At 38.3% G+C, this 25,896-nt stretch overlaps 1 long non-coding RNA gene across 1 annotated transcript; it reads right to left on the bottom strand.

Moving 5' to 3' along the window:
• Positions 1-4,110: 4,110 nt before the first annotated feature.
• On the bottom strand, positions 4,111-21,696 carry LOC118356760. The gene is made up of 3 exons (XR_004819928.1): positions 21,661-21,696; positions 19,867-19,935; positions 4,111-4,834 (listed from the first exon to the last, which is right to left on the bottom strand). It is a non-coding gene; the product is annotated as an uncharacterized LOC118356760 (long non-coding RNA).
• Positions 21,697-25,896: the final 4,200 nt, after the last annotated feature.

A 25,896-nucleotide genomic window follows, 5' to 3' on the forward strand; every position in this document is an offset into this window, starting at 1 on the left:
TACCAGAAGAAGGAATTACATTGCCATAAGATAGAATAAAAAAGATTATATTGTATGAAGTATTTGATTAATAAAAATTAGTTTATATTTTTTAAATTCATTTGTCTGCCACAATGAGGAGCTTGGTAAATAGTAATTAATTTTACAAAGTCCAAAATTCCCCTCTTCCATTGTTCTTGTTGAAGTCACTCTTCCCTTTTCTTTATTCACACACTACCATGGTACTTTTGCCTGGGGGTTGCACTTTTTCCTCTTAATATGAATGTGATTCATTTCTCCTTCCCTGTACAAAGAAAAAATTATCCCCAAAGGAAAAAAGAATGGAGACACTTCTTCATTCCTTATTCCAAGTCCTGAAACCAATAGTAATGGAACTAGGTGTCCCAATTCAAGCTCTGATCAGGGAGAAAAGCAGTTAAACATATACTATCCCTAATACCCAGCTTGCACAAAGTTACCAAGGGTTTTGATTCATTCAACAAATATTTTCTGGGGCCTATTCATTCCAAACATTGTGCTAGGGGCCAGGGATGCAAAAGAGTAAACATGCCACTGCCCTCAAGAAAGTCTCTACTGAGTAGTTTGACATATAGGCTAGAGAGGGGATAAAACATGTTTAAAATTTCCTTTTCACACTTTATTTTTTATGTTGTATTGTGTTTCTATGTCTTTTGTACATTGCAGATATTTTGAATCAGGATAATAAAGGTGCTGATTATAAACTCATTCTGTAATATTCATACAGTAGCCAAATGCAGAAAGTAAATGACTATTTTTAAAGTTGTAGATGAGTTCCAGCTTAAAAATATGTATAAACACATATATACATTACACACACTAAACACAAGGTTTTTATTTTAAATCGAGGAAAAAAGAATAAAGCAAATAGAGAGTACTGAAAATATACTGACAACATGTGGAAAAATACAAGATACACAAAATGCAAAGTATATCTAAATCCTTTTCCATCTCCTCTATTATCTTCTCTCCCCATTCCAAATAATCTTTTCCATTTAGTTTTTTAAATTATTTTTTTCAAACTAAAACTTGCAATTCACTTATACTTAAGCCATCAACATTGCTTCATGAAAGCATTTTGATGTCTAAATTTTTTGTCATAAATATTTTAAAAATGTCCTCACCTCATTTCCTTTCTCTGGAGAAAGAATGACAAACTCCAAAAGATTTAAATTTCATCTGAGGTGTAGCTGCACCAGGCAGTGTGGGATACTTAGCATCATGGCCCATGACTTCCCTAGTCTGGTGACTAGTGTCCCTCTGCTTCGCAACTGCCAGCTGAGTACCTCCGTGCCCGAGAAGAGAGAAAGAGGCGGAAGAGGAAACATGAGCATGCTGTTGCTTCTACTGAGCGGCATTTTGTTTGCTTTTCTGTTTGTCTTCTGGAAAAGCCACTTTCAGAGCAGCGTTGGTGAAATGTCATCAAATTCGACTTCTCCTGCACTAGTAAGACCAACCTCTTTTACTGGGTCAACTAAGAGCGATACTGATAAGAGTCTTTCAGTCATCAGCCTCTCTTGGGATATCTTAATTAATTCCCCACACACCATAACCATGCAGAAGCAAATATTGGTAAACCTCAGGATCATGGAATACAAGCTGGCTGAACTGGAACATTTCCTAGTTATCAAGGGTTTAAATGGTGCATTAGTTAACTGGAAATCCGAAGGCTTAGAGAATGTAATGACAGTGGAGGCAATCATTAAAGGCACTTTGAGTGAATTAAAAAAAAAAAATTTCATATGAAGTGGAAAAATCCAGGTTTGGAGGTTGTCTCACCTTGGTGAAAAGTTATTCTTCAGTCTTCAGTGGAATCCACAGAATGTCTGAAAAGTCACCTAAACGTTCATGACTTACCACACTGGAAAGGGCATTTCCTTTTCTGTCTTGAAAGGTGGTCTGCGATCTCCATGCGGCAGCTCAGATTTATTGTCTCTGCTTTGCGGTGGTGTCCCATGGCTCACTCCACTATGACAACAGCCCTGGTGATTCCAACTAGGAACAGGAAGTAGGAAAGGAAGCCTGCATCCTGCAGAGTCCCTAAAAGATGACTGAAGGAGTCTTTGCAGACCTCCTGCCTTTTGTCTTCCCCCAGAGCAGTACACACAGGACTATGAAGGAGGCACACTATGTATTTTGCCAAAGAACCAGTGCATCTCGGAAAAGCAAAATCACACAGGGCATGCAAAGACTCAGAGGAGGTATCCCATGTGGCTGTTCCTCTCTCTCCAACCCATCTCTCTTCCCCACATCTCCCTTTAATTTCCTTTCCTTTCCACACAGTCCACTTTTTCAAGTCTTTTGACCAATCATCCCTCTCTATCGGGGGGAAACCCATACTTCACCACAGGAAGAAAAAGTTCTTCTCTCATCCTTTACCCTCAGTTCATTCCTAAACATTGAAAACATGATTCTGCCAGGCAGTCAGCTGCTAGTGAGGGTTTTCTCTTTTCACTGATGAAGCATTCCCTTAGCTAAAAGTGAAAATTTTCTTCTACTGCAAGGAGAACTGCAGCTGGTTTCCTTGCTAGCAAGTTCACCAGCAGTTATGGGTTGAATTATTTGGAGAATGATTTGGACCATTTTTGGAGACAGGGTCTTCACAAAAGTAATCAGGTTAAGATGGAGTCATGAGGGTGGCCCTAATTTAATTTGACTGTTGTATTTGTAAAAAGGGGAAATGTGGACACAGATACACATCAGAGAGAATACCATGTGAAGATGGAGGCAGAGATCAGGGAAGGAATACCAAAAATTGCCACCAAATCACCAGAAGCTGAGAGAAAGGCAAGAAACAGATTTCCTCATTGCCCTCAGAAGGAACCAACCAAAGTATACCTTGATCTTTTAGTGTCTAAAACTGTGAGACCATAAACTTCTATTATTTAAGCCACTCAGTTTCTGGTTCTTTGTGACAGCAGCCCTTGCAAACTAATAAAACTGCCAAGGATAGTGCTCTTTCTTGAAGGCAGCATACCTGATCTCAATCTGACCTGTTAATTAGTCTGGTCCTGCCAATGAGTTTTCTAAAGCCTCACTGGGCCCAGCTGTAAGAGGAATTTCCATACAAGCTGCAGAGGGCTTCTTTGCAGTCTTAAAAGGCTGATGCCAGCTCTGATTTTTTTATTCCAAAACTCCTTTCATTCCATCAACCCCTAGACTCACAATTTGGCCATTCCCCCCAGATCTTTCCCCTACCAGACTCTACTAGGGGAGCAGGGCATATAATCTCTCCATTTCAGACCCACAGTTCCCATTTTCCCCTCATCTTCCACCCTCCAGTTAGAAGGGGGTATTTTCTAAACTCTGAGAAAGTCTTCCTTTCATGTTTCTGGCCAAGAGATTTTATCTGTACCTGAGATTATTCTCTGATAATGGGGTTTAAGCTTCAGGAAAAATAGTCATGGAAGCTTTTGCATCACCACTGATTTCCTTCCTGCCATAACGCTCCCCTATCCCTAAGCACAGAACCAGCTGGAATTTAAACACAAGAATAAAAAGATAGAGTAATGGAGAAAAAAATTAAATCTTAAAATATTATACCACAATTCAAAAAAATTATAATAAACTGAAAAATGCTATCATTAGAAGTATAGTCATGGGAGCATAAAATAGGGACATGAACCAAGACAGGCTAGGGGTCAGGAAGACCGCTGCAGAAACCACCTTTAAAGACCAGACGGCAGTTCTTGTTAAGCAGGTGCCTCAGAGGCAGAAAACAAGAAACGGCATTTCCATGGATGGCCAGAGACAGATGCCACAGCAGCAGCCACTGTTGCCACTTTGTCCACTTTTCTAGTAGATCCCCACCAGGACACTAAAATGTTCCCTCAAACCACTGGAATATGCCATTCCTTCCATTTGTGTTCTCACAAGTTTCTTTGTGATAACTGTGTTGAAAGGAAGGGGTATCATGAGATAACAACTGTGGGGAGGACAGGACTGCCCTCCTGTCTTGCTTTTTCAAATTTGTCCTCTGTCTCTTGCCACTCATTTGTGCTCAGCTGTATGCTTGTCTTTTTCATCCCCGCATCCATGCCCCACTAAGTTTATCGATAAAAGAATCTCAGGAAGAAAATGGACCTGCCTCCTCCACACACCCACAATGTTTCAAAGAATTTATTGAGGTCCTAAAGAGAAATTTGAAATTTTGCAGCCATCTGGAACTGTCAAAGGTACATAAAATCAGCTACAAAAGCTCTGAAACATAAAGAGGTCTGTCTGTTCTATTATTATGTAAATAAATCTCAATTCTTTTCAGACGTAGAATAAAACATGCTCCGTATACTACCTCTGGAAGAGATCTACCAACACATGTCAACCAACCTGCTTTCTCTTCCCCAAGTCGTTTTATTTATGCTAGGCCGTGTCCATCCCCATAAAACAGTGGTTCACAAAATGGCTGCTCAAAGATTCACAGTACCCAGCCAAGAAGCACTGAATCTAAATCTTTGTATTTAAGTTTCTCTTGTAATTCTGAGTACTGATCAGGTTAGGGAACCACTGCTAAAAAGCCATTCCAGAAAATACCAATTAATCACACTAGTTTTTCTGTCATGAACAAATCCATAATTTCTAGCACTCTTTTAGCCACTCCCCATCCATGCCCGTCATTGAAGTTACAGATCGGTGTTCCAGGAACCAAATAGGCAATTGAGTGCTTCTGTGCCGAGAAGCAATACGGTCTCCGGTGTAGCAGTCCAACTTTGGAATTCCTCTCTGGTTCATCACACCAGCTTGGTCTGCATCAAGAGTAGCCCAGGCAGGAAGCCCAGTGCCCAAAGCAAGGCATTTCCCAGAGGTTGATTTTTAATCACTACAACAAAGAAATAGCTGGTAGGTAAGAGGGAAATGGTAGCCACATGTGTTCTAGTATTTAGTAAGCAGTGCAACTTGTACTGGAACTTGTTTCCTTAGATCTTGTTTCTAATTTCCCCACTGGCTTTTTTTTTTTTTAATGTTATTTTGTCACCATACAGTACATCATTAGTTTTTGATGTAGTGTTCAATGATTCGAGTATAACACCCAGTGCTATTACAACATGTGCCCTCCTTAATACCCATCACCCAGCTACCCCAACTCCCACCCACCCTCCCCTCCGAAACCCTCAGTCTGTTTCCCGGAGTTGAGTCTCTCATGGTTCGTCTTCCCCTCTGATTCCCACCACCCCTGCTTCATTTTCCCCTTCCTTCTCCTAACGTCCTCCACGCTATTCCTTAGGTTCCACAAATCAGTGAAACCATATGATAATTGACTTTCTCTGCTTGACTTATTTCACTTAGCATGATCTCCTCCAGTCCCATCCATATTGATGCAAAAGTTGGGTATTCATCCTTTCTAATGGCTGAGTAGTATCCCATTGTATATATGGACCACATCTTCTATATCCATTCGTCTGTTGAAGGGCATCTCGGCTCTCACTGGCATTTCTAACCAGCTGCCAAAATGCCTCTAGTGTAGGCCTGCCACATGGCTATTGGTACATTTGCCCTGGGCCATCTCTAAGGATAACTGAAAGGACAAACTTTCCTCACTCTAGCCCTAAGTCAGATTCACAGGGGTGGCTGAAGGCAAAATGTACTAGCAGTTACCTGCCCTGTGTGGTGCAATCATCTGATACATTATGTGTTATCAGTGATCTGCCAATGTAAGTGGAAATTACTCACCAGTAGCTGAAATATAAGGATATCCAGAGGCCAGGTAATGGCTTAATAGTGATTACATAAACTGGCATTCAAGTGATATTTAGAGGAATTCAGGCATAGTCATGGCTTTAGAGTACTGAAAGAGCAATTTGCATATTAAATATGGCCTTGAACTGGAAATCATGATACACATTTAAATATTGCAGGAAAGCAGAATGTTCTTGATCATTCCAATCAAAAGGTTGAAATAGTGCTGCATTAATCAGAGGAGAATTGAGTTCTCTAAGTAGCTTTGCCAGGGAAGTAAAATTATTTCCTTTGGCAAGGTGCTTACCTCAGTGAGGAGGTTGAAGTGATCACAGAGGTATTTTAATTTGAGTGTTCTGTGCTTTTAAAAAATAAACCAGATTCCACCTCACAAATCACTTTAAAAAGTCGCATCCAAAAGACTAAAGACAAAGTGTGCTAATCTACTTAAAACTGAGATCTCTTTCTATTCCTCCTCTAGAATCAACTCCTACATTTTTTCACCATTTCAAAGAATATGGTAAGTGAGGCTTTTAATAATTTAATTTCTATGGCAATAAGAAAACATTGGCCTCTCAGAAAGAAATTTCCTTTCACATAGTATAGGCTGAATTCTCATGAATCTTTTATACTTAAAGTTAACCAAAGTCACCTTGTAATAAGGAGCTCAGTTCAATAGCCTGATAGAAAGTTATAGCTCTCAATACTTACCAGTATTTCTAATTTCCTTTTAATCTGTGAAGGCGGACAAAATTAAGTACTCCTAATATCAACATTCTTAAGAAGAACCATTTATCATAGCAACATTCCGAATGGTGAGACAGTTTAGACATTCTCTTCCCTTCCACACAATACTGGCCCCAGGGATTGGGATTTTGGGGGACGTTGCTACCTACTCTGGCCTGACTGTCCCTTTAACATGAGAACAGTGAATATTATAAGAATGACTCTTCTCAGACTAATATGCAATTCCTGGCCTACTGTTGGAACTTTGCATTTATTTTTCCAGGGAAGGCATCCAAAGGCAAGTTTTGGCAGGCAGTCACATCTAAGATGATCACAAAACTCCTATCCCAATAATCACCCCAAATTCTGGCCAGTCTTGGCCATGGGATTTAGCTTGTAGTATTCTCAACATCAGAGATGAGAGAGTTCAGCCCCCAGGACATATGTAGGAATGAAAGATGGCCCCTCCTATGCTGCAATTCCTTTGTTCCTCTGGTTTTTCAGAGTATCTATGGATCAAGTTTTCAGCCCCTCTCATGTATATTTGTCTAATGCTCCTTTTAGAGCATTTCCAAATGTCCTACATTGGAGACCCAGTGATCTACCACGTCCTGGCTCATCTCTTTTCATTATCTTCTCTACTCTCTTCCTTCCTTCACTTTTCTTCCAGCATGAAAGTAAATTCCTCTCCTTGCTTCAGGCAGATCAATTTATCCACCTTTACCTGTCCTGGCACATGCGATATCTGTGTTTTTAGGTCTCACTTCTAACCCCAAGCAGTTTGTCAAGATATTTTCCCAAATAAAAAACAATTTCCTAAAAAATTTTTGAAAAAAAGAAGGTGTGGGATATATATATATATATATATATTCTTCATACATATGTATATGTATACACACACACACACACACACACACACACACACACACACACACCGTGGAATATTACTCAGTCATAAAAAAGAACAAAATCTTGCCATTTACAACAACATGGGGGAGCTAGAGAATATGATGCTAAGTAAAATAATTCAGTCAGACAAAGGAATCAAATACCATTTGATTTCACTCATATGTGGAATTTAAGAAACAAAACAAATGAGCAAAGGAAAAAAGAGAGAGAGAGACAAACCAAGAAACAGACTCTTAACTACAGAGAACAAACTGATGGTTACAGAGGGGAGGTGGGGGGGCTGGGTTAAACAGGTGATGGGGATTAAGGCATGTACTTGTGATGAGCACTGGGGGATATAGGGAAGTGTTGAATCACTGTATTGTACAACTGAAACTAATATTACACTGTATGTTAAATACCTGGGATTTAATTAAAAACTTTTTAAAAATATAAATAAATAAATATCTTGAGAGAAGTTGCTCTGGCCGATGTCAAAGAGATTACTGCCTATGTTGTCCTCTAGGATTTTGATGGATTCCTGTCTCACATTGAGGTCTTTCACCCATTTTGAGTTTATCTTTGTGTAGGGTGTTAGGGAATGGTCAAGTTTCATTATTCTGCATGTGGCTGTCCAATTTTCCCAGCACCATTTATTGAAGAGACTCTCTTTTTTCCATTGCATATTTTTTCCTGCTTTGTCGAAGTTATTTGACCATAGAGTTGAGAGTCCATATCTGGGCTCTCTATTCTGTTCCATTGGTCTATATGTCTGTTTTTGTGCCAGTATCATGCTGTCTTGGTGAACACAGCTTTGTAATATAGCTTGAAATCGGGCAACATGATGCCCCCAACTTTGTTTTTCTTTTTCAACATTTCCTTGGCAAGTTGGGGTCTTTCCTTATTCCATACAAATTTTAGGATTGTTTGTTCCAGCACTTTGAAAAATGTCATTGGAATTTTGATTGGGATGGCATTGAAGGTATAGATTGCTCTGGGTAGCATAGACATTTTAACAATGTTTATTCTTCTGATCCATGAGTATGGAATGTTTTTCCATCTTTCTGTGACTTCTTCAATTTCTCTTATGAGTGTTCTGTAGTTCCCAGAGTATAGATCCTTTACCTCTTTGGTTAGGTTCATTCCGACGTATCTTATGGTTTTGGGTGCTATTGTAAATGGAATCGTTTCTCTAATTTCTCTTTCTACATTGTTAGTGTATAAGAAAGCAACTGATTTCTGTGCATTGATTTTGTATCCTGCCACATTACTAAATTGCCGTATGAGTTCTAGTAATTTGGGGGTGGAGTCTTTTGGATTTTCCACATAAAGTATCATTTCATCTGCGAAAAGAGAGAGCTTGACTTCTTCTTTGCCAATTTTAATACATTTTATTTCTTTTTGTTGTCCAATTGCTGTTGCTAGGACTTCCAGTACTATGTTTTTGTTTTTGTTTTTTAAAGATTTTATTTATTCATTTATTTGAGAGAGAGAGAGAGAGAGCACATGAGGTGGGGGAGGGTCAGAGGGAGAAGCAGACTCCCTGCTGAGCAGGGAGCCCGATGCGGGACTCGATCCCGGGACTCCAGGATCATGACCTGAGCCGCAGGCAGTCGCTTAACCAACTGGCCACCCAGGTGCCCTTTTTTTTTTTTTTTAAAGATTTTATTAGTACTATGTTGAACAGTAGTGGCGAGAGTGGGCATCCTTGACATGTTCCTGATCTTAAGGGAAAGGCTCTCAGCTTTTCCCCATTGAGGATGATATTCGCTGTGGGTTTTTCACAGATGGATTTTATGAACTTGAGGAATGTTCCCACTATCCCTATACTCTGAAGAGTTTTAATCAGGAAAGGATGCCATATTTTGTCAAATGTTTTTTCTGCATCAATTGAGAGGACCATATGGTTCTTCTCTCTCCTCTTATTAATGTGTTCTATCACAATGATTGATTTGCAAATGCTGAACCATCCTTGCATCCCAGGGATAAATCCCACTTGGAAGTGGTGGATGATCCTTTTAATGTATTGTTGGATCCTATTAGCTAGGATTTTCTTTCAAGATACATCTCCAAAGGCTAGTGAAACAAAAACAAAAATGAACTTTTGGGACTTCATCAAGATAAAAAGCTTCTGCACAGCAAAGGAAACAGTCAACAAAACAAAGAGGCAACCCACAGAATGGGAGAAGATATTTGCAAATGACACTATAGATAAAGGGCTAGTATCCAAGATCTATAAAGACCTTCTCAAACTCAACACCCAAAAAACAATCAAGTCAAAAAATGGGCAAAAGACATGAACAGACACTTCTCCAAAGAAGACATACAAATGGCTAACAGACACATGAACAAATGTTCATCATCATTAGCCATCAGGGAAATTCAAATCAAAACCACACTGAGATATCACCTTACACCAGGTAGAATGGCAAAAATTGACAAGGCAAGAAACAACAAATGTTGGAGAAGTTGTGGAGAAAGGGGAACCCTCTTACACTGTTGGTGGGAATGCAAGCTGGTACAGCCAATTTGGAAAACAGTGTGGAAGTGCCTCAGAAATTAAAAATAGAGCTACCCTATGACCCAAAGCACCCCAAAGACAAAGATGTAGTGAAAAGAAGGGCCATATGCACCCCAATGTTCACATCAGCAATGTCTGCAATAGCCAAACTGTGGAAAGAGCTGAGATGCCCTTCAACAGATGAATGGATAAAGAAGATGTGGTCTATATATACAATGGAATATTACTCAGCCATCAGAAAGATGAATACCCAAATTTTACATCAACATGGATGGGACTGGAGGAGATTATGCTAAGTGAAATAAGTCAAGCAGAGAAAGTCAATTATCATATGGTTTCACTTATTTGTGGAACATAAGGAACAGCATGGAGGACATTAGGAGAAGGAAGGGAAAAATGAAGGGGGGGAAATCGGAGGGGGAGACGAACCATGAGAGACTATGGACTCTGAGAAACAAACTGAGGCTTTTGGGGGTGGGGATGGGTTAGCCTGGTGATGGGTATTAAGGAGGGCATGTATTGCATGGAGCACTGGGTGTTATATGAAAACAATGAATTGTGGAACACTACATCAAAAACTAATGATGTATGGTGACTAACATAATAAAATAAAATTTAAAAAATCAAAAATAAAATTAAATAATAAAAATAAAAATAAATAATTTTTTAAAAATAAATAAAATAATAAATAAATAAAAAACAATCTCCTCCCTAAAATTAAATGCTACTAAGATAACAAATGTTAATCTTCATTCACAATTGGATCAGATTCAGTAGCAGAGAATTCCCCTGTCACCCTGCAAGTTGGGGTAGAGAGAGGCATTCACTTCCAGTTCTTCCAATTAATAGTGGTTTCAACTGTCTTGCCCTAGCATAGATATAGACACTCTGCAATGAGGAAGCAGGGGTGGGGAATAGGAGTCGGAGATACGTGATTCACCCACAGCTTTGCAGCTATAAGAAATAGAGTAGAGCTCCATATCTAATATCAAACCAGTGAACTTTGGTGGCTTGAACCAGTATGGTAACACTATCATCAGACAAGAGTTGACAGATTTTAGTTTAATTTTAGAATACAATTGATAGAATTTTGGATTGGATTAAATGTGAAAAAGAAAAAGAAGGGAGACTCCAGAATAATTTTGTTTTGGATTGAGTAAGTGGAGGTGAAAGTACCATTAACCAAGATGAAGAAAACTAGGGTAATTTTGAGGCAAAAATTAAGTATGTTGGTTTTGGACACATCATATTTGAGATGTCCATAAGATATTCAAGATATCAAGTAAGCAATTGGAACTTAAAATAAGATAAAGGCTGGAGCTGAAAGTAGAGGCCTGGCCTCAAGATACAGATTTGGTGTATCTCAGCATCTAAAAAGGACTTACATTAAAGAGAATGGAAAAGATCTCCTAAGGAATAATAGAAAAGAGCACTAAGGATGAAGGTTTTGAGAGAATTTGAAAAGCAGAAGTCAGCAAAGACCAAAAGGAAGCACCAAAAAGATAGAAGAAAAGTCAAGAATAATCTACTGTGCCAATTACTGAATCACACCATCACAAATCTAGTAGATTTTTATTATGCTCAAAGAGTCTGTCAATTCGGAATTCAGAAAGATCAAAGCAAGATGGCCTGTAACTGCATAATATCTGCGATTCACCTGGAAAGAGTTGGAGGCTGGACTGACTAGATGGCTGAGTGTTGGTTAGCTGGAATTATCTGAAGCTCTTTCACTCATATGTCTGGTGCCTGGGCTGAGAACACTTGAAGACAAGACAAGACCTGATGACAGGAGCATCTACATGTAGCCCCTCCATGGTGGCTTCAATTAGTCCATCTTCTTACTGGAAGCTAAGGACTCTATGCCAAACTTCCAGCTAACTAGGGAGGAACTGCTTTGCCTTTTGTGATCTAGCTTGGAAAGTCAGGTAGCATCACTTCTGCTACATTCTATTGCTTCAACCAAGTCCCAAGCACACCCAGACCCAAAGGCAAGGGAAGCCAACTCTACCACTTCACAGGGGAATGGCAAGGTTGCAGAAGAGCATGAGGCAGGGGCATGTGGCATTGTTGCAACCAACTTTGGAAAATACAATCTTCTCTCACCAACTATGTTAAATGCTGCAGAGAAGTCTAATGATATGAAGACTTTAAGATGTCCAAATGAATTTGCAACATCCAGGTGTTGATGACCCTATAAGGGTCTTCCCTGACTTCCTAAATATAATTAATCTTGTCTTCTTTTTGTCCCTTATTTGATCACCTATCATAGTGTAATCTAAATGTTCTCCTACTAAACTGGAAGCCATTTGTGAGTAGGAAACAGGTCATCTCAGTATTTTTAATATTTTTATTTTTGAGACTTAACACAGTGCCTGACACATAGGAGAGGCCCAAGAGATGTTTATCAAATAGAGGACTCTTTTCCTACCTGTCTCCCAGTCCCCTATTTCTTACTACTTATAGGACAATTCTGGCAAGACTTCCAGCCATCTCCTCAAACTCAGACAAACTAAGTCTCATGTTATTTATACTATGACAAATTGTTAGATTAGCTTTGTCTGCATATAGCAGGAATAATACTCCAGAACAATAAAAAAGAAAATGTTAAAGATGTCCAGAGCTGGCATTTTGATGTTACAGTGATATCAGGAAATCAGGCTCCTGTTTTTCTGTTCTGCCGTCCTTATTACTTAACTTCCATTCTTAAAGCCATTTTGGCCCTATATGGTTGACATATTCCAGATTAATAAGGAAAATAGAGAGAATAAAAAGAACACCTCTCAGCTGAGTCAACTACTTTTAAGGAGCCTTTCCTCTAGTACCATAGAAATTTTCCATTTATGATTTCATGATTCAAACTTAGTCAACAACCCACTCCTGGCTACAAAGGAGGATAAGATATATCTTCATTCTGACCAAAAAAAAAAAAAAAAAAAATGCCCAAGTAACACAAGATGTTATTATTAGGGGCAAAAGATAAAATGGATATTCTGTGTCTCTGAATTTCTTATCCAGCATTTCTATTTTTGTTTATGTCATTATTTTAGTTTTTGGACTCCACTTGATTTTTATTTACACTTTAGAAAAAGAATTCTAGGGCGCCTGGGTGGCTCATTTGGTTAAGCAACTGCCTTCGGCTCAGGTCATGATCCCAGAGTCCCGGGATCAAGTCTCGCATCGGGCTCCCTGCTCAGCGGGGAGTCTGCTTCTCCCTCTGATCCTACTCCCTCTTGTGCTCTCTCTCTCTCACTCTATCTCTCAAATAAATAAAATAAAATCTTTAAAAGAAAGAAGAAAGAAAAAGAATTCTAGTAGCTGAAAGGAAAATGAATTGGAAGTGGAAGAGATGGGAGACATGAAGACCAGTAAGTTATAAGGCTATTGCAGAAATCCAAGACAGGAAAGATAAATGCCTAACCCACAGCAGCGATGGTATGGGTAAAGAGGAAAGGCTGTGGAAGAGCATAAAAGGAACAAAGATTTACAAGGCTGCTGATAATCTAAATTTTTAAATCAAATGGAAGAAAGAATATACGATACTCACTAGCAGTAGCTCTACCAACATAAAACATCATAGCATCTGCAGAAAGCCAATTACTTAAATGGATTATTTAAGAATAAGCAGGCAGAGAAACTTGTGAAAACATTTTGGAATTTATTAAGGAGCCTTGAAAAATACTTGGGGGTATTACCTGTTTACCTGCACAAAATTTGCTCTATTGACAGAGCTAATTGCTCTGAATGGGTTACAGTAGTTCTGAACTCAGTATTTGTGAGATGGTATGTGTTTATTAGTATAGCATGATGTGTATGTGTACAACATTGTGATTCATAAATAGGTGTCCAATGATGCTTTTTATCACCCTTCCCTATAAGGTTCTGTGTGAATAAAATTACATTTATTTTTGGTTTTTATCTGATGTAAACAAATACAAGGAGAGGTGGGATAAGTAGAAAGATTAGGGTAGAGAAAAAAAATATAAGGTCTTTGGTCATCTTCATTGTCAACTTTTCAACCAAAGAGTGAGTTTACTAGCTGCAAGGATGTAGGAGAGTGAAAAATGTTTTGCAATATGAGATTTTTATTGTGAAAACAGAGATCTTTTAAATTAAGGACATCAATTTCATCTACCATGTAATATAAAGGAAAAAACAATATCCTCTTATTTAAACATATTTAAACATATTAAGATTAAGAACAGGGATATCTGGGTGGCTTAGTCATTTAGTGTCTGCCTTCGGCTTGGGTCATGATCCCAGGCTCCTGGGATAGAGCCCCGCATTGGGCTCCCTGCTCAGCCAGAAGCCTGCTTCTCCCTCTCCCACTCCCCCTGCTTGTGTTCCCTCTCTCGCTGTCTCTCTCTCTTTCTCTCTCTCAAATAAGTAAATAAAATCTTTAAAAAAAAGAGCTAATGATGAATGGTGACTAACATAACATTAAAAAAAAGTAAAACAGAATTAAGGGATGGCAAAATATTCCACTACTGGCCTCTAATTCAATTGACTCCTAGCATCAGGGCTAATTCAGTCTCTAACTAAAGGTTCAGTCTTATCACAGTTCCCAAGTTCACTCACTTAATCACTTATTCATCCAACATACTTATTTGGTGTCTACTTTGTGCCAAGCATTATTGTAAGCACTGAGGATAAAGTAGTGATTGAAACAGACATTTCCTCATAGCACAAATTTGATTTACATTTCCAGTCTCCCCTGCAGTTAGGTGAGGCCATGAGATCAAGTTCTAATCTATAGAATGTCCTCCAATAAACCTCTTTCATAATCTTCCATGCTCTTTTTCTCTCTCTATCCATTACCTGAATAGAAAACACTCTACAGACCTGCGGTTGTGAAGAGCGACAGGATGGAAGGAGCCTCTGTCCCAAATGACAGTGTGGAACAAAGCCAGTGCTCCCTGATGCCTACCATCACCAAACCACATTGGGCTATAAACTGCATAAGAAATAAATTCTCATTGTGCTTAAATGCTATTGATGTTGACATTTTGAAGTTGTTTGTTGATGTACCCTTCTATACAGACCTTGAGACTGCAGATACTTGGCATATTCACAGGACAAGTCAGTCCTGTGAATCAAAAGAGGAAAGAGTAGGAAATGATGTCAGAGAAGTAAAAGCCAGGTATTTAAGCCTCTTATAAAAGCCATGGTAAAGCCTTAGATTTTTAGTCTCACTAGGCAAGGAAGCCACTACAGGCTTTGAGGAGAGTGACACGATCTGATTCAGAATTTTAAAAGTACCTCTTTGTCTACATGTTGAAATGTGGGCAAGGGTGGTAACAGTTAAGAGGCTATTACAATAACCAAGTGAGCAATATTAGCTTGGACTAAGGTGGTGGCAGTAAAAGTGATTTTCTTAAGTTATACTTTGAATCCCTTTTGAAGAGAAAGCCAAGATTGCTAATGGAGCACTATCAATATTTATATCTTAAATATCCAACTGGAGATACAGAATAGACAATTAGGTTGATGAATTAATTGTTCCCAGGAGAGGTCAACTATAAATTGGAACTATACATTTTGGAGTTGTCAGCAGGTAAGTAATACTGAAAGCTATGAGATTAGATAAGACCACCAAGGAAGTAAGAATAAATAGAGAAAATAAATACATGGATTGAGGCTTTGAACACACCAATGTTGAGCAGATGGAAAATCAAAAGGAACCAGCAGAGGAAGCTAAGGATCAACAAAAAGCAAATAAGGTAAGAAGATCACCAAGAACACCTGAAGTCAAGTGAAGAAAGCAATTCAAAGAGGAGGAAATGATCACTAATGTCAATTACTCCTTGGAGATCATGACAGTTGAGGACAGAGAACAGACCATTTGACAAAACAGGAGGTCATTGAATATTATACCAAAGTTTCAGTGGTAGAGATAAAATCCTGACAAGAATGAGTTTTTAAAAGAACAGTAAAAGTAGAGGCAGAGAACATAGAGTTTGCTTTTGAGGAATTTTACTGTGAAGTTGGCCTGACACCAACATTTGGAAGGCTGAGGAGAGGAGTTCAAAGAGAAGCTCCAGTCCTTAGGCTCACTTTCCTCTTCTTCCCATTCCCATCCCACACCACACACATGCATGTAAACAGCCCATGCAATTCAATCCATTTTTGCCCCCTCTTGCATAGAGTTGCCTTTCAACCACTCCTTGGGCCTAGGTGTATACATGCTTGTTATGCCAAGAGGACTGACCAGGGAAGAAGCTCACAAAAGCAAAATCAGAGCCATTGGGTACAGTAAATTTTGGAGTCTCAAGTACCCAGAACATGGGCAAGGAGGAGAGGAGTATGACAAAGGGCATGCGTGGAGAAAGACAAAGGCAGGACTCTAAACTGCAGGGGCTCCAGTTGCCCCTGTCTAAGGGCAACATAGGCAGTTTTCATTTTGCATCATAGTGCAAGACAATGAAAATGAGCATGCAACCTGAAACCATGCAAAATGATCTTAATAATCATGGCAAAAATTATGATTGCTGTGTGACCTTTAAAAATCTTTGTCAAAACATTAAAAATTCTCCCACTGGTTATAAATATATAAACAGTAAACTAATATTTATTAAGCACATTGTACTTTAAAACATCAGAAACATTGAGAGTTAAAGTGTTTTCTTTGTAAAAAAAAAAAACTGTCATGAGTAAATTGAACAACAACAAAAAGAGTAGATTGAAGAGACCTTGCCTTCTTCTCATTGTATAATCTACTTTATGGAGCAAGCATCTTTTCTATGTGAATTATCATATTCCTTTCTAAATTTGGATCGATTTCCAATATTTTATCTTTTGTACTTTCAAAGTCATGAAATGTCTCTAAGAGTTCTTTTAACGTGAAGTGCTTGCCAGCATCACTTCCTCGGGACACTTTCATTCACAACCATTTTCCTTATTTATGTTGATAAGTTCACTTTTACTGATTTCCCCTAGTTGCATATCTCGATTCTCTTAAACAACGTGTCAACATGTCCATGGTCAGCTGTTTCTTCTATAATTCCATGAATGTCTAATTTGAATTACATTTTCAGCATTACCACCTTTTTTAATGTTTCAAGTTTTTAATTAAATTGTAGTTAATATTAGTTTCAGGAGTGGAATTTAGTGTTTCATCAGTTGCATATAATACCCAGTGCTCATCACAACTGCCCTCCTTAATCCCCATCACCCATTTAGCCCATTCCCTCACCCACCTCCCCTCCAGCAACCCTCAATTTGTTCTCTATCGTTAAGAGTCTCTTATGGTTTGCCTCCTATGTTCCCCTATGTTCATCTGTTTTGTTTCTTAAATTCCACATATGAGTGAAATCATATGGTATTTGTTTTTCTCTGACTTATTTCACTTAACATAATACACTCTAGCTCCATCCACATCATTGAAAATGGCAAGATGTTTGTATGATAATATGAGGTGATTATATATATGTAGAATCACCTCTCTCTCTCTCTCTTTCTCTCTCTCTCTCTCTCTCTCTCTACATATATATATATATATATATATATATATATATATATATATATATATATATATATATATATACACACACCACCTCTTCTTTATCCATTCATCAGTCAATGGACATTTGGGCTCTTTCCATCATTTGGCTACTGTAGATAATGTTGCTGTGAACATCAGGGTGTATGTGAGATGCCACCTCACACCCGTCAGAATGGCTAAAATTAACAACACAAGAAACAACAGGTGCTGACGAGGATGTGGAGAAAGGGGAACACTCAGGCACTGCTGGTGGGAATGAAAACTGGTGCAGCCACTCTGGAAAACAGTACAGCGGTCCCTCAAAAAGTTAAAAATAGAACTACCACTTTTTCTTTCTTTGTTGCAATTTCTTCGGCATTAGCCAACATCCATTTTAGTTTTTCCATTTTTATAAAATGTTGCATGAGTTTATTAACTCATGGATAGGAAGTTATTATTGGAAGGCAACAGAACTACACACTTTGCTGTAAATATGAACTGTCATGCACAGTGACCAATCATCAACAGATTCAGAGAAATGACATTATTGGTCACTAATCACGATGCACATCTGTTATTTACACGGTGATCTGTGAACTGATGAGCTAGAAGCCAAATTTGTACTTTATGCCATTACTCAGCTAATATACTATAGTAGCTGAAAGTTGAACTATTTTGTTGGAAAACGGGTATTATTTAATTAAACTGGGGTCCTGAAATCTGTGCCTATTGGAATCCTGCAAAGCAAGGATTGTTACTTATTGCTTTGAAAAATTGCAAAAATTAAAAATAAAAATAAACCCACAAGTGGTAGTTAGAGGATACATCTATTGTAAAGAGAGGATTTTTTTTTAAGTGGGAAAAATTACAGCCTGTTTGGATTATGAAAGAATTGTTCTATAGAGAGGAATAAGTGGGTGATTGAGAAGAAGATATTTACAAGGGTAACACCCTTCCATAGGCAAAAGGAAATGGAATCTAATACATAAGTGGAAGGTTGGTTTTAGACAGAAGCACAAAAAGTTTATCCATTTTAAATGCAAAGTAGAATAGGTTGTTGTTGAAAAACAAGTTTTCTCTTGATTGCTACTATTTTCTCAGTGGAATAAAAAGCTAAGTCTTTAAATAAGAATAAAGAAGGAATAGTATATCCTTGAGGAATTTCCTTAATTTTCTTGAGGAAAGAATAAAGTGAAAAATATTTGTCTTGGAGAGAGGGAGAGTAATTTCTGAACCCTCTAAGAGCCACTAGAGATTAGTGATTGAAAAGAGACCTGTTATCTTGTTGCTTTTCTCCAGCCATTTTCATTCTGTCTGAATCTTACCTGATTTAAGAAACAAGCCCATTCTCCTGCTCCGATTTTCAGCCAAACCCTCCCCACACAGTAGGTCTATCAGTGGAGATTCTGTGTTCAGAAAATCAAATGGACCCCTAGGTTGCACCTAGGACAGTTCCTAGGACAGGGTTTCTCTGTTATCCTCATTAAGTACATAATAGTCCAAGAAATAAAAAGCACAATTCAAGAAACGTAAGTTAAAATTGTAACAGTAAGTAGAAAAATATTTCATTGATTTGCCTCATTCTAGTTATTTAAAATCAGAGAGAATAAAAAAATGTTTCTTAGAGAATTTTAAAGCAGGATACCCACAAATGAAATAATAATTTCTTGGTTCACCTAAATTTCTATGGCTTTCTGACTTCATTTTCTATACTGTGACTTCCACATAGATTTAAAAATTCAGAGTGATTGAGTAGAGTTTGAGTTGAAGACAAAATGAAGTAAAATAAATCAACTAAAAGAAAATTCAGAAGTCAGACTACTCCAATGCATAGACCACATGGCAAAGGTCAATAAAGAAGTCATACCTCTCTTTCATGCAATAGTAATCACAAAAAGATTAAAAATGCCATAGACTCTTATGTCCTAACAAAGAAGTTACATTTTTTTTTCTTTCTGAGAGAAAGGTAGGATATAAATTAAAGAACAAACCTAATCAAAGCAGTTGAACTGACAAATGGTTCATCTATAAACAAAACAAAAAACTCACTTTTCTGATTTCCACACATCTCCTTTATTCCATGCTACAATTTTTTCACTTCAAACTTTTTTTAGCAACCCCAAGGGAAGCCCAAAGACATGGTCACCCCAGAATTTCTCAGCACTCCAAGCAAGCTCTTGAACTTCCCACACACATTGCTCCCTCTGACTGCAACACTTTGCCCAATTTGTTCTTCTAGCTGGCACTTATACAACTTTCAGATCTCACCTTAAATGTTATTGCCCCAAAAACCTGTCCTTCATTCTCCAGCTAGTTTACATTTCCCTATCTTCTCCCTAAAAACACCTTACACTTTTCCTTCATAGAACATACCATAATTTGTAATCAAATATTTATCTAACATCTATACCTGCCCCTACCCTGATTATAAACTACATGAGGGTAGGACTAAGTATGATTTATTCACCATAGAATGGACAATAGTTGGCTCAGTGCCTGGAACATAGTAGTCAGTAATAATTTTTCATGGAATAAGAATGGTATTCACAAATAAGTACAGTACCTTTCATAGAAGACCAGAATCTGGGGTAGGGGATTGTTTCATGTGTTCGAAGACTTTGAAGAGCAAAAACTAAGGAGAGAAAGAATAGAAGTCACTCAACTACTGCTTGAGAACAAAAAGTTAGCATGGGGTCCTACAAAAGGGCTAGAAGACCTGGCTGGGTGTAACAGGACCTCATATTCATAGCTCATGGTCCTGCCACTTAGTCATTTTGACTCTGATAAAGGAACAACCATTCTTGACTTCAAGTCTTACCATCTGAAAAATATAGCGGGCACCAGATGATATCTACACAGAAGACACTATCTAGCATCTCCCCTCTCATTTCTTTTTTTTTTAAAGATTTTATTTATTTGAGAGACAGAGCATGAGAGAGAGCACAAGTGGATGGAGCAGGTGGGAGGGGAAGAGGGAGAGGGAGAAGCAGGCTCCCTTCTGAGCAGGGAGCCCGATGTGGGGCTCTATCCCAGGACCTCAGGATCAGGACCTGAGCCGAAGGCAGACACTTAACCGACTGAGCCACCCAAGTGCCACTCCCCTCTCATTTCTTAGACACAAATTGCCACAGAATAGTTTAGCAGTTCTTGTGCTTTGAGGGTCAGAGAAATGTGATTTACACAGGCACATAGACAATAATTTTTCAGAAAATCTCAGGATTTCCACCTGCTTATTAAGAGCCCTCACTTTATCTTAGATAGCTAAGCTACTCATCTGGCTGCATCTTAAGATGTCTGAATATTGAGTTTCCTTTCTGTCCTTTTATTTCATGTCTTAATGAGGTTCTTCCATGAAAACAAAGAAAGTTATACTAGTACAAAGGCAAACATAAGCTCTTTTATTATGAGGCATTATTAAAGAGGGACTATGAACTTTGCTTCATAGCAAATCAAAAAAGTGTTTTAATTTTTAAAACATGTCTTGTCCTTCCTAATCAAAATATCAGAATGTTTCAGAAATTCCTGGGGAAGAGTACCAGACCATCTAGATCTTGCAAAAGCTAAACAGACTTTTCTGTTGTGCTTCCCTGGCTAGGAACTACTGCACTAGGAAGTCAGTGGCCAGGAGAGTGTTGTGAAGCCCTATAAATTGGGGTTTCAGAATTGAGAAGAAATCTTCCAAGAGGGGCTACATCTTCTATGGCAGTGCCTAAGGATAAGTAATGGAAGTTCAAGAGACAGCTTACCTTCAAGTGAAGGTCAGAACCAAGATGACAATAGAGATGCAATCAAGTAAAAAAAAAAAAAGAGAGTGGGGTGCCTGGCTGACTCAGATGGTAGAGCCTGGAACTCTTGATCTCTGGGTTGTAAGTTTGAATACCACATTGGGTGTAGAGATCACTTAAAAATAAAATCATTTTTTAAAAAACAAATTTGATCACTAAAAAATCACAAGATTCAAATATAAGACATCCCCCGAGACTATAGGCTCTCTGAGGGCAGGACCATCAGAGATGGGACCACAGTACTTCTGAATTCCTGTTGGCCAGAGGAAAAAAAAATGGTGTTTCAAAACCTTTATTATTATTATTATTATTATTACATTTCCTGTGCTATAAATATTGTACTACAAGTTTATCTTAATGGTGGACTCTTTGTTTTGTGTGGGACAGGGATTGGTATGAACTCTGACTAGAAACCTATGGTCTCTCTTCTTTGTCCTTGACATAACTTTGGATTTTGATGCAGCAATCCAAATGCAGATACTCTAGGCTAAACACTAATAATGTAAAAGGACTATTCCATGGGAAGAATGTGGCACCCCTCCAATTAATTTTTAAATTTCTGGTTTTCTTACCATAAAAATCCTAGAAGAGAACACAGGCAGTAACTTCTCTGACAATGGCCATAGCAACTTTTTCTAGATAGGTCCACTGAAGAAAGGGAAACAAAAGCAAAAATAAACTGTTGGGACTACATCAAAATAAAATGTTTCTTCTCAGCAAAGGAAACAATCAACAAAACGAAAAGGCAACTTATGGAATGGGAGAACATATTTGTAAATGACCCATATCTGATAAAGAGTTAGTATCCAAAACATAGAAAGAACTTATAAAACTTGGGGCACCTGGGTGGCTCAGTTGGTTAAGCATCTGCCTTCAGCTCAGGTTCTGATCCTGGGGTTCTGGGATTAAGCCCTGCATGGTGCTCCCTGCTCAGTAGGGAGTCTGCTTCTCCCTCACCCTTGGCCCCTCCCCACCCCATGCACTCTCTCTGCTCTCTCTTTCAAATAAATAAATAAAACCTTTTTTAAAAATTAAAAAAGGACTTATAAAACAACTCCCCAAAACCAAATAATCCAATTAAAAGAAGGACAGAAGACATACAGATGGCCAACAGACACATAAAAAGATGCTCATCATCACTTACCATCAGGGAAATGCAAATCAAATAAAAAATGCAATATCACATCACACCTGTCAGAATGGCTAAAATCAACAACACAAGAAACAACTGGTGTAGGCGAGGACCTGGAAAAAATGGAACCCTCGTGTACTGTTTTGGGAAGCCAAACTGGTGCAACCACTGTGGAAAACAGTATAAAGCTTCCTCAAAATGTTAAAAATACAACTACTATATCATCTAGCAATTGAACTACTGGGTGTTTATCCAAAGAACACAAAAACACTTATTCAAAGAGATACATGCACCCCTATGTTATAGCAGCATTATCAACAATAGCCAAGATATGGAAGCATCCCAAGTGTCCATCAATTGAATGAAGGGATAGAGAAGAAGCGGTATACACACACACACTGGAATGTTATTCAGCCATAAAAAAATGAAATCTTGCCATTTTCAATGACATAGATAGAGCTAGAGAGTATAATACTAAGTGAAATAAGTCAGCGAAAGACAAATACAATGATTTCACTCATATGTGGAATTTAAGAAATAAAACAAACAAGCAAAGGGGGGGATAAAAGAGAGAGGCAAACCAAGAAACAGATTCTCAATTACAGAGAACAAATTAATGGCTATCAGAGGAGAGAAGGGGTGGAGGGATGGGTTAAATAGGTGGTAGGGATTAAGGAGCACAGTTGTCGCAATGATCACCGAGTGATGTATGGAAATGTACTATATTGTACACCTAAAGCTAACATAACACTGTATGTTAACTAACTGGAATTAAAATAAAAATTTTAAAAAAGGATACCATTAGGAGTGTGAAAGGCAAGCCACAAAATGGAAGAAAATACTTGAAATACATATGTCCAACAAAGTTCTCATAGCTACGATACATAAAGAACTCCTACAACCCAATTAAAAAAAATAAGCAAACGGGGTCACCTGGGTGGCTTAGTCAGTCAAGCATCCAACTCTTGGTTTTGGCTCAGGTCCTGATCTCAGGGTCGTGAGATCAAGCCCCACATCAGGTTCTGTGCTCAGTTCAGAGTCTGTTCAAGATTCTCTCTCCCTCTCCCTACTCCTCCCCCTTTGCCTCTCCATGTGCTTTCTCTCTCTCTAAAATAAATAAATGAATAAAATCTTTAAAAACAATAAGCAAACAATCCAATAGAAAAATGGGCATATCACAAAAGAAGGTATCTAACTTACTAGTAAACATGAAAAAGTATTCAACTTTATTAGTTATCAGGGAAATTAACATTAAAACTATGAAGAACTTCATTATGTACTCCACAATAGTTAAAATTTAAAAGTCATCCCAAGTATTAACAAGGATGTGGGGCAACTGGAACTTCCATATACTGTTGAAAGTGGAAGGTGAATAGAAACTGGACAACCAAGTTAAAAAACAAAACCAAAAACTGACAGTTATTAAAGCAGAGCATAGGTATACCCTGAGATCCAGCAATTGCACTCTGTTTATATATCAACAGAAATGCATACACATGTTCACCAATAGACATGTACAAGAATTTTCACAATAGTATTACTTTGCAGTAGCCTTAAGTTGAAAAAAAAAAACAAATTTCGATCGATACTCATCAATATATTCACCATTGGAATACCACAAAGCAATGAGAATGAACAAATTACAATAAAGGCACACTTTGTTTCATTGAAAAAAAAAAGTGGTTTTCTCTGACAAGCCTGAAGATGTGGTGCTTTAGAGCAGACACAATGATGAGAACAAATGGGAAGAAGAGAGCCCAAACGTGGTCAAAGCTCGGGGAGAGAGGCAGTCAATGTGGGTCCCAGGGACAAGCCTGGCCATGAGTGTGAAGTACAGCAATATTCGACACAGAGCTTAAAACTTTCTTTCCTAGGTTGCACTTCCCTTCTGATACCCTTACAGAATTCTAAATTTTGAAACCCAGAGTAATGTGTGGTTCTGGGAATGGAGATGGCCTCCAAGTTGTCATCTGTAGCATTGTAGCTGTGAAGAGATGGCAAAATATGAACAAATTGCTGTTAGAGATAAAAAGTGACAATCAAGCAAATGTCAGCATTCCCCAAGAGTTGTCAGAAAGATCTGGTTTACTAAAAAAAGAAAAGAAAAAGAAATATTTGGTTTACTGCAGAAGCATGGGATACAGGCTCTTTTATTTAGACATTGAAGCAAAAGCTAATCCTAGGGAGATGCGGAAAAAACTTAACAATACTCCGGACTACCTTGGTATTTCCTGTGCCTTGGCACATAAGGAGTACTGAAAATACTGGAAGGCTTAACAGTTAAGCACAGTGGTTATGGAGATAGATTTAAGTTTGAATCCCAGCTTTGCCAAGTGACCCTGAACAAGTGACTGAACATCTGGAAGCCTCTGTTTCTTCCTGTTTAAAATGAAGATGAGAAGAATTGAGTGAAATGATGCATGGAAAGTATCTGGCATGTAGTAAATACTCAATAAGCATTTTGGTTTGGGTTTTCATTTTATCTTAATTGAAGTGAGAGAATAGTATTAGGTGTATTATCTGAAGTGTTATAAGCTGCTTCAGGAAAGTACCTAAATTCCCGATCAAAAGCCAGGGACAGGACCAGAGGAGGTGGCCAATAACAAATTTCCCTCAACATGTTCTAAAGGAGCTGTCTTTGTTTCTGATAAACAGCTGGCTCTGCTGAGATATGATGACTTCCTCCATTTTCCCTCCTGCTTCTAGACAGGACAGCATTTAAACTCCCCCCAGAGTGCCTTCATCTATTCTTAGAGCTCACTAGGGGAAAAGATTCCATCCATTTCTTCAGGCACTATAACCCTCCTTTTCAGAAAGAGCTATTTTATTTTTTTATCAAGTTCAATTAGCCAACATATAGTACATCATTAGTTTTTGATGAGCTATTTTATTTTTAAGTTAATGCCTATGTTTATGTAAAGAAAAAAATATTGTAGTAGGAGTTCTGAACATGGCCAGATTGAGCCTTGCCAATCACCTTTTATTTTCTTCAAGGCTCTTTCAAGGCAAGAGATAGAGAGCCAACTCAAATCACAGCAAGAAAAAAGTAGGCGAATGTTGGCTTGTGTAATGGAAAGTCCAGGAGCTGGCCTACATTCAGGCACAATAGGAGCAGATGTTTAAAAGAGAATCCTTAAAGATCTGTTTCTCTCTCTCTTTCTCTCCTTTGTTCTGCATCCCTCCATGTTAACGTCAGTCTTTGGGATGTGCTTGCCTATCCCACCTCCTCAGAAGGATAGGGCCACTTCTCTCTTCTCAATGTCCACATCAGACCAAATAACAAATACCCCATACTCCACTCTTTTCCACGTAATTCCCAACTAAGGGAGGTAGATGTAAGAAACAATAGTCAAATAAAAAACAAAATGCCAGATTAACATTAAAACTATGATGTTTTACTAAAGTAAGATAAAGCTCCCTGATAAAATCTGAGTTGGAGAATACAGCTCAGTCCTAAAGGCCTTAGTCAGGTTTTCTGCTTTCCCCCTCCAAATGAAGATGGTGAACCATGGCTTATTGACCCATTGATGAGGAACAGAAGCAGAAAAAATGTTCACCTTTAACCCAGAAGACTGACCTGTAGCCTGCATAGTTCTGATACGGATCAATATGTGCTGGTTGCTACATTCTTAAAGGGTCTCGTGACTGCCTATAAACCTCACCCATAGTTAATATC

Source organism: Zalophus californianus, chromosome 2, assembly GCF_009762305.2.
Source record: "Zalophus californianus isolate mZalCal1 chromosome 2, mZalCal1.pri.v2, whole genome shotgun sequence".
In the NCBI taxonomy this organism is placed as follows: domain Eukaryota; kingdom Metazoa; phylum Chordata; class Mammalia; order Carnivora; family Otariidae; genus Zalophus; species Zalophus californianus.